This window comes from Alosa pseudoharengus, unplaced genomic scaffold (assembly GCF_046254945.1).
Source record: "Alosa pseudoharengus isolate Yale_2024_CS ecotype anadromous, Long Island Sound unplaced genomic scaffold, YU_APseudo_1.1 YU_APseudo_1.1_scf_8, whole genome shotgun sequence".
NCBI lineage: Eukaryota > Metazoa > Chordata > Actinopteri > Clupeiformes > Clupeidae > Alosa > Alosa pseudoharengus.
In genome coordinates, this window is record NW_027468870.1 from 18,061,931 (window position 1) to 18,070,338 (window position 8,408).

Here is an 8,408-nt window from a genome sequence, read left to right on the forward strand (position 1 = left end):
CCCTTCCTCTCTGCCCATTGATCTACAGCAGGGCCACTGCCCACTGTCTCCCACAGTCAGATGGCCTCTGTGTCACTGTGTGTGAGACTGGCACACTAAGCGCGTGCGTGCGTGCGTGCGTGCGTGCGTGTGTGTGTGTTCTGTAGATTACACAGAGCTGCTCTGACTCAACAGACTCACTGTCAGTTAAAGGCTGGAGTTCGGAAGTTATGTCTACATTAAAAAAGTTAAAGGTAACATGGACTATATGCCACATTTCTTCAAGAAAAACACTGATCCAGAACTGACTACAAGGCTGTGTGCGTGTGCATGCACACATACAAACACACACACATGCCCGCACGCACACACACACACACACACACACACACACACACACACACACACACACACACACACACACACACACACACACACACACACACACACACACACACACACACACACACACATACACACAGACCTCCTTCAATTCTACTGAATTCTACTGAACGGAATTGAATGCAAAATGTATAAAGACCAATAGAATACACACCATTCAATATAAAGCCGTAGTCGGACAGCCAGTCACAATACAAATAATTTTGTGGCTGACCCAGCATGAAATGCTCAAACCCTATTCTGCAAGGTGTTCTCCACCTGGTCTGCACCTCAGAAGTGGTTTGTTTGGTTTCAGATTAGTGGCTAGAGGCTGCTGAAAGAGTCTGCATCTCTCTCTCTCTATCTCTGTCCCTTCACCCACAGACAGATGAGTGAAAGTGTACATCATCCGTTACACTCCTTCTATGCACCGAATTTCCCCCCTTCTCTCTGTCTGACTACTACCACAAGTCTGTAAAGCATGTCAGACAGGCAGTGTGTGGGCCACAAACGCAGCAATAATCAAGGTCACATTGTGACAAACAACAGTGTTTACCTTATTAGGCAGTTAGTAATGTTGCAGATTGTGTGCTATTTTGCTCTGATTCTTTTAATGCATTAAAATTCATGGTGACTGTATTTAACATAAGTTACCATATTTTAAAATAGTACTCGATGATGCTATTCTGCAACGGCAATAGGTGGATGAATTTAAGACCAAGTAATCACTCTTTTTTATAAACACTATAAAAAGTTGCAAAATCACATTTGTAAACTGGCCCCAATTACGTGAGACTCCCCGCACATCTCCAATCATTGTGGTAATTCACTTTACGGCACACTATATTCACCCATTCTCAGCTGTTTTATATTTAGACGTCACACATATATATTTAGCCTGGTTTTTTTTTCTCCCCTTTAGTTATTTTGCTGTTCTCGGTCTATCCGGACCTAGTCACTGCCTCCCATTTGATTTTAGTGGCCCCATGGTGTTTAACCGTGTTCTCTTAAAACGGGAGCGTGAGGCTGGCCGCCGTGGGCCGTGACTCAGGATGGTTGCAGGCAGAGTGGGTCTGAGAGGTTGACTGGTCTGGCTGGTGTGTGTGTGTGTGTGGGGGGGGGGGGAGCTGGCCTGGCAAGGCCCTTGCCTGAGGGGGTGGCTGTGGTGAAGGCCAGGGACTGGGGGGGGGGACTAAGGGGACGTGCCCCCCACCCCCCATGTTCCCTCTGTGTCATGTGGGGCTGACTGGGTCTGTGACACATGCTGGTGCTGAGTAAGCAGGGCCTGGGAAGAGTCCCACGCTGCTGCAGCTGAACCATGGGCACTGGGCAGGAGGCCTACATGGACCAGTGTTTGTGTGTCTGTGGCTGCGTGTGCGTGTGTCTGTCTGTGAGTGTGAATGTGTGTGTATGGGTGTGTTTATGTATGTGTGTATGCAAGCCCTTGTGTGTGTGTTTATGGGTGTGTGTGTTTATGCATGTGTGTATGAGTATCATTGTGTGCGTGTGTCTAAGTAAGTGTCTGAGTGTGTGTATGTATATGTGTGTGTATGTGTGGAAGAGGGGGTGGGGGGGCAATCAATCAGTTGTGCCCTGTCTTGTAAGATATACGTGTTGATACTGGCTCTCTCAATAATAGATTTATCTACTGGCTGAGGACTTGTTTGTGGAACGCCCATCAAGCAACAGCAACAGCAACAGCAACAGCCACAAACAAAATAGGCAGAAATTTGCTTGTGAACAACAAAAACACCCACGCTGACACGCCAACACATGAGACCAACTCAGTCTGACATCACAATATCTTCAGTTGATATTGACTCAGAAGGCACTGGGTGGTTGGTGTGTGTGTGTGTGTGTCTGTATGCGTGTGTGAGACAGAGTGGGTGTGAGAGAGTGCATGTGTCTCTGTGTGTGAGTGTGTGTGTGTGTGCATTTATCTGTGAGTGTATGTGCATGTGTGTGTGCGTGTGTGTGTGTGTGTGTGTGTGTGTGTGTGTGTGTGTGTGTGTGTGTGTGCATTTATCTGTGAGTGTATGTGCATGTGTGTGTGCGTGTGTGTGTGTGTGTGTGTGTGTGTGTGTGTGTGTGTGTGTGTGTGTGTGTGTGTGTGTGTGTGTGTGTGTGTGTTTATGTGTGTGTTTATGTGTGCATGTGAGGTCACAAAAGAAAGAGACAAAAACAAAAGTCTCAGAAGTGAATAAGACAAGAGGAACAGACCCCCAGAGAGACCCCACCAGCACGCCCCTCGTGCCCCTGGAGCTCTGCGGCAGGACGTGCGGCTCATGGCTCTGGTATGGGCCCTCAGAGGCTCCGCTCCTGGCCGCAGCTTTTATGCGGCCGCCAGTGAGGGAGGAAAAAGAACAAAAAATAAAACCACAATCTGTGTGCTGAGTGCTAATATTTACCATTAACACACCTGATCGTGATGACCTCCTCCTTGGGGGAAATGTCTAAACCATAGGTCTAAACACAATCAGGGCCACACACCAGGATCTGGTTAACGTCTGGGTGAGGTTTACTTTTTTGTGGTTGCTCATCTGGACAAATTCCTTCCAAATTGAGGGGACTTATGATTTGATTTCAACGTGGTCGCACAAGAGAGGGTGATCTCATGTTCAGCCCTGTCCGCTTTGCCATGTTCAAAGTTGTGTCAATGCTCACCCTCTCCTTTCCCCTCTCTCCATTCCACAAATGGGGACATCTTTAACAAGAGACGTAACTTCTCCAAAGACACCCCCCCCCCCCACACACACACACATCTTTCAATACCAGCTTTGTGGTCAGCAAAGGCCTCAGGTGACCAATGCCTTCTTAACCACCATAGAATGACTAACACAAGGGGAAAAAGTCTCGCGGCAAAACGCGAGGATCAACATAATCCGATAAAAACAACTGACAAATAACCTGTAGGGGAAGTAAAGTCGCCTGTATTCAGTAAACGCATTTTCAGGAAACAATAAAGGGAGTTGTTAAACCTGGAATCAGCAGCCAACTCAACTAAATGATGTGTCCCAATCAGATTACATTGCCCTACTGACTCATATTTGATTAAACATGTTTTGAGTGTCTTGTTAACTCAGTCGACGACTTGAAAAGAGAGCAAGGCAGTGTGTGGCTCTTAATTCATTATTTCATCAGGGGGGTTCGAAGTGGCTCTTTGTAAGGCCAGTGTCTGTGCTTGTGAACAGACTGCTTGGTATGTGTGCACATTCGGACAGTGGTTGGCGAAGTGGTCGGGGGAAAACCCTGGACCGTGTGTATTCTCACCACACTGTAAACTCGTCTGACGAGTCAATCGGATACGTGCTGTACCATCTACCAGCCCCAAGCTGTCTGTCACCCCCTCTCCTCTCCTCTCTCTCTCTCTCACTCTCTGTCATTTTCACTATCATTTCTCTTCCCTCAACCCCCCCAGAAGTTCTATGCAATCTGTCACTCAACTTCTCTCTTTCTTTCTCTTCCTCTAAGCGCCTCTTTCACTTCAGCCACCCGTTTTAGCCATCCCTCACTAACTGTCCGCACCCCCTCGTCTGTCCCGGTGGCGTGTGTGTGTTAAAAAACAAAAAAACACATCGCCCAGGAGTCTGTGGGTCATCTGCATTTTGGCTTTTGTGCTGCTAACATGCTAATGTACTCCTGACTGAGCCGGGCCTCCAGTGTCCCGCACAGTAGCCCCTCTCAGATGGAAACCACACACACACACACACGCACACACACACACACACAAACACTTCCCTCTGCCATTCATTTTCAAATGGGGGGCCGGCTCGGCCTCTGTCAGATGCCACTGTGTGGCCTCATGACTGACAATGGAGGGCACTCCACAAGGAAGCATTCACAAAGATGGCCCATCGCACATGGGCCGCAGAGAGAGTCCACACACAATGGGGACCAAGAATGAGAAGTAACACAAACAACAACCAAAAAATGTAATGTGTGGGGGACCGGGGAGGGGGGGGGGTGGATTCCAATCCACACTGTTAATCACTTGTTCCTTTTAAGCTCTACGGGGATTTCTTACACCCACCACAGCTCAAATAAGGACTATTTATTTCAGCGCTAAAGAAATGTCCAGAACTTTTTGAAGAATGTCCGTAAAATTGAATGAATATATCAGAAGACAGCTCAAACTGACAACATGGCAGAAATGTGTTGACGCACAGGAATGCAGTGCAGAGAACACGTTCACTATGCCCTTTTCTTTAGTTACCTTGGAGACCTGAATTTAAATAACAAAAAGGCATTTCAAAATTCAATCCAAAAAAGAAACCCCAGCTTACAAAACAACAGATTCCACAGCATTCTAAATTCATTAAATACAACCTGTCCATATCAAATGTGCTGTGTACAATATAAGCCCTATGTCAAATAATAGGCTACTTATCTGTCATAAGACAGAAATATGAGGTGAAAATACAAGTTGCTCAAGTGGCCAAGGCCTCAGTGTGTTTGCAGCCTGTGAGTGCACGATCTTGTTCTTACTTGTAGAATGGGGATTTACCATTTGTTCTCTTTCTTTTCAAGTGCAATCAACTCTTCTTCACTAAGTCTTATTTTCTGTTTTTTTCCCCTACTTTGAGATGACTGTCTTTACAAAACTACAAATCTAACGTTGCTCTTTATCTATATTAGCAACATCTCTCTATTTGACTGTACACACTTAACGTCCATATCATCAAGCTGCTCATTTATGTGTGTATTTCATATACTTTATATTAATTACAGATAAAACAGATACATTATTCTTAAACATCATATCTCCTTTGCATGGTAGCCCACACCCATACATTGCTGATAACTATCATACCTTTTTTGACCCTGTTTATCATACTCTGTAATTGATCTTGAAAAAGAGATCATGACGATGATAAAAGTGAACACTCGGTCAATGAACTTTCCAGTTCTTTTTTTTCTATGTCTGCGGGAGAGAAGTGAACAACAGGCAATCTATCATGTGAGCATTGGGTCAATGAGTGTTGAGGCTACTTCCTGCAATAAAGTGCATATCCATGAATTCTGCACACACCTATCCACAGAAGCATTGCACAGCATGGGGGCCATCAATATCAATACAGGGATTGCACAATGCTGTGGGACTTTGCTTTTCACACGTAACACTAATATCACAGAAGGTTATGCATGTACACTAAATGTACTGTAATTTGAAAACAAGTTTTTTTAAGCCTCATTTTAAAAAGAAGTCAAATCCAGTCATGATTTTGCAGACATGGTTTGCAAAAGCTCAAAGTGGCTATCTTAGCGACTGATTTTAGGCGCAAGTTTGAGGATGAAAGCACACAAGCCACATGCCTCGCACTAATCCCAAAGTTTACACAGCGACTTCGAAGCCTTTCAAGTTCAAACCGTGAGGAGCCACAGGAGTGGCAGGCTCTTGAGTTGAGTTCTCGACATAATAAAGCCTCTACATAATAAAGACCAACTGCCTTGTAATATCCTCGCTATATGTGAACAGTTCATTACTGTACAGTATCAATAATGTAACAGCGCAAGCCACATAAATACAGCGTCAATGGTTTAACATGCTCTGACTTCTGTAAAACACTAACAGCACACTGCAGTGAATGCACAGCTCCTGTCAGAAGAGAATGTATCTGGCCACCATGCGCCATAAAAAAAAGTATTTTTTTCACCCATTACCAATAAATTACAGAATGTGTCATGCATGGTGATAACAAACAGAACACCACAGGGTTGGTTCATTCATCTTCATCTTAAAACAGGGGGTTTCTAAAGCTGTATGTAAATGTCTCATGACATCGGTGCTGTGGAGTAGGCCTACTTCATAGGCTAACGTTGTATACTTGCATTATATTTTAGTGACATATTTTTAAATATTATTAATTTTATTTTATATTATTATTGGAAAGAACCTTTTTGTTTGTGTTTTAGATGCTGGTCATCCCCCTGCATGTTTCTTAATTCACCAAACAGGAGCAGCGCTCACAATATTGTTGTGCGCAGAACCATAAAGCCTTCCTCCTTTCATTTTTGTTACTGGGTGAGAGGATTAAATATTGGAGGTATAACAGCTATTATCTCCCAAAAAAGTAATGAAAAGCATGGATTAAGACATCACTAATCACACAGCAGTAACTCTAAGTACCTGATGTCCACGCCTACACAGAGGACTGACGCAGTGAAAAGGCGGCAAATTTGAACTGGGGTTAAGCAGAAGGGGAATTCGGCACAGAGGAAAACCGTTAGACGGTCAGGTCTCAGAGCAGGGGTGAAACGCGGCGAGTAAAACAGAGAGTTCTGACGAAGACAGAAACTGGCGCACGAGTGCTGGCAGCTGTGGCCGTGTGCGAGCCTTGCGGTGCGGCTCACCACGTCTGCCAGTTTCCCAGCAGAGCAGCTTCCCGTGAAACCTGCGCTTATGTACCTGCTGCGGCCGCATCTGCGAGTGATGTGCACAATGTGGACAAAGTGTACTATGTGTACGCAAGCATGCATCTACGGGCACAACACAGATACACACACACACACACACACACACACACACACACGTACAAAGACACAGAGACCACATCCTGTGTTTTTACGGTGTTCAGTGCTGGCTAGAGTACATTGTGACCCTTGCACACGATAACCCTGAAGACCACACTGCGCCATTCACAAAAACCTGTACAAAACAACACATGTCTGCGTCATGACTGCTGTCATGCAGAGTTAGACACCGTCAACCACACACACGCAAATACACAATCGGAACATACTGTACCTTATGAGATCCATGAATTTGAATGAATCCATGAATTTTGTCCTTACTACACTGCCACATAACAAGCAATTGATCCAGCACCCATGAAAGGGCATCAGACAGTTAATCTTCTAATTGATTTATCTTGTGATTAACTGTACAAAACATTCATAAAGTAGCATAAAGCACACCTTGATTGTGATTATAGTACAGAACAGTTTTGTTGTGGTTTAAAAAACAAATGAAATCAAAAACAGACGTCCAGAAAAAAAAGAAAAAGCCTTCTGCATCAGCATTTCTGACGACTGAGGGAGGAGAGCGAGGAGCCCAGTTAGTATGCAAGGAGGAGGACGGCTGATGCAATCTCTGCACAGGATTTCAGCAGAGGAGTTTGGAAGGGTGGCAGCAGACAGCGCGGGGGGGATACAGGTGCCGGCGTGGGTGTCCATCATTCCGATGGAACAAGTGACCTGGCCCTGGCCCACTTCTCTACTGACCCCAAACACTTTCACTAGACCCTTCCCTGGGCAAAGTGTCTGGTGCTGCGTGCCCGGGGATGCGGCAACACTTCGCTTTGTCATAACATCGTTTTTAAGCAATTAAACGGGCGCAACACAAGCCAGTGAATGAGACTGTTTAATTGAGTTCTGTTCCCTAGCTGATCAGTCACGTGTCTTTTATACACAAGGCCCAAAAACCCCTGCGATCCAAAACAACCTCTCTTCAGTGAACGAAGAAGTCATTTACTGTCGACACACACACACACACACACACACACACACACACACACACACACACACACACACACACACACACACACACACACACACACACACACATACACACACACATCATACATCACTCATCTATAGCCTACTCAAACCACTGACACCCACCTCCCATGACCAATCATTCATGTGTATGTGAGGGAGGTCTCTAGGCTGGAGGGCAGCGGCGGTGACAATCTCCTGCTACTTCAAACGGGGGAGAGAACCACAGGCCACAGGCCCACACCAGGGCCCACCAGGGCTCGAGGTACACGTCTAGTCAGGTCAAGACGTCATCAGCCTTCTCTGCAAACCCAACCACCGGCCCAATTAAAAAACCCCTCACAAGGAGCGGAAAGTGTAAGTTCATTGTGGTCTCATTCAGCTTAGTTTGAAAATGGCACACACAAAAATCAAACAATAAAACCAGAAACTGGCAATTGTGATCTCGACCCCTTCATCAAAATGACTAGGAAGCATTTGAAAGGACAAGTCATCAGCACTCTCCTTTGAATCATCTGTGACCAAAACGGCATTATATATAAAAAAAAAAAAGG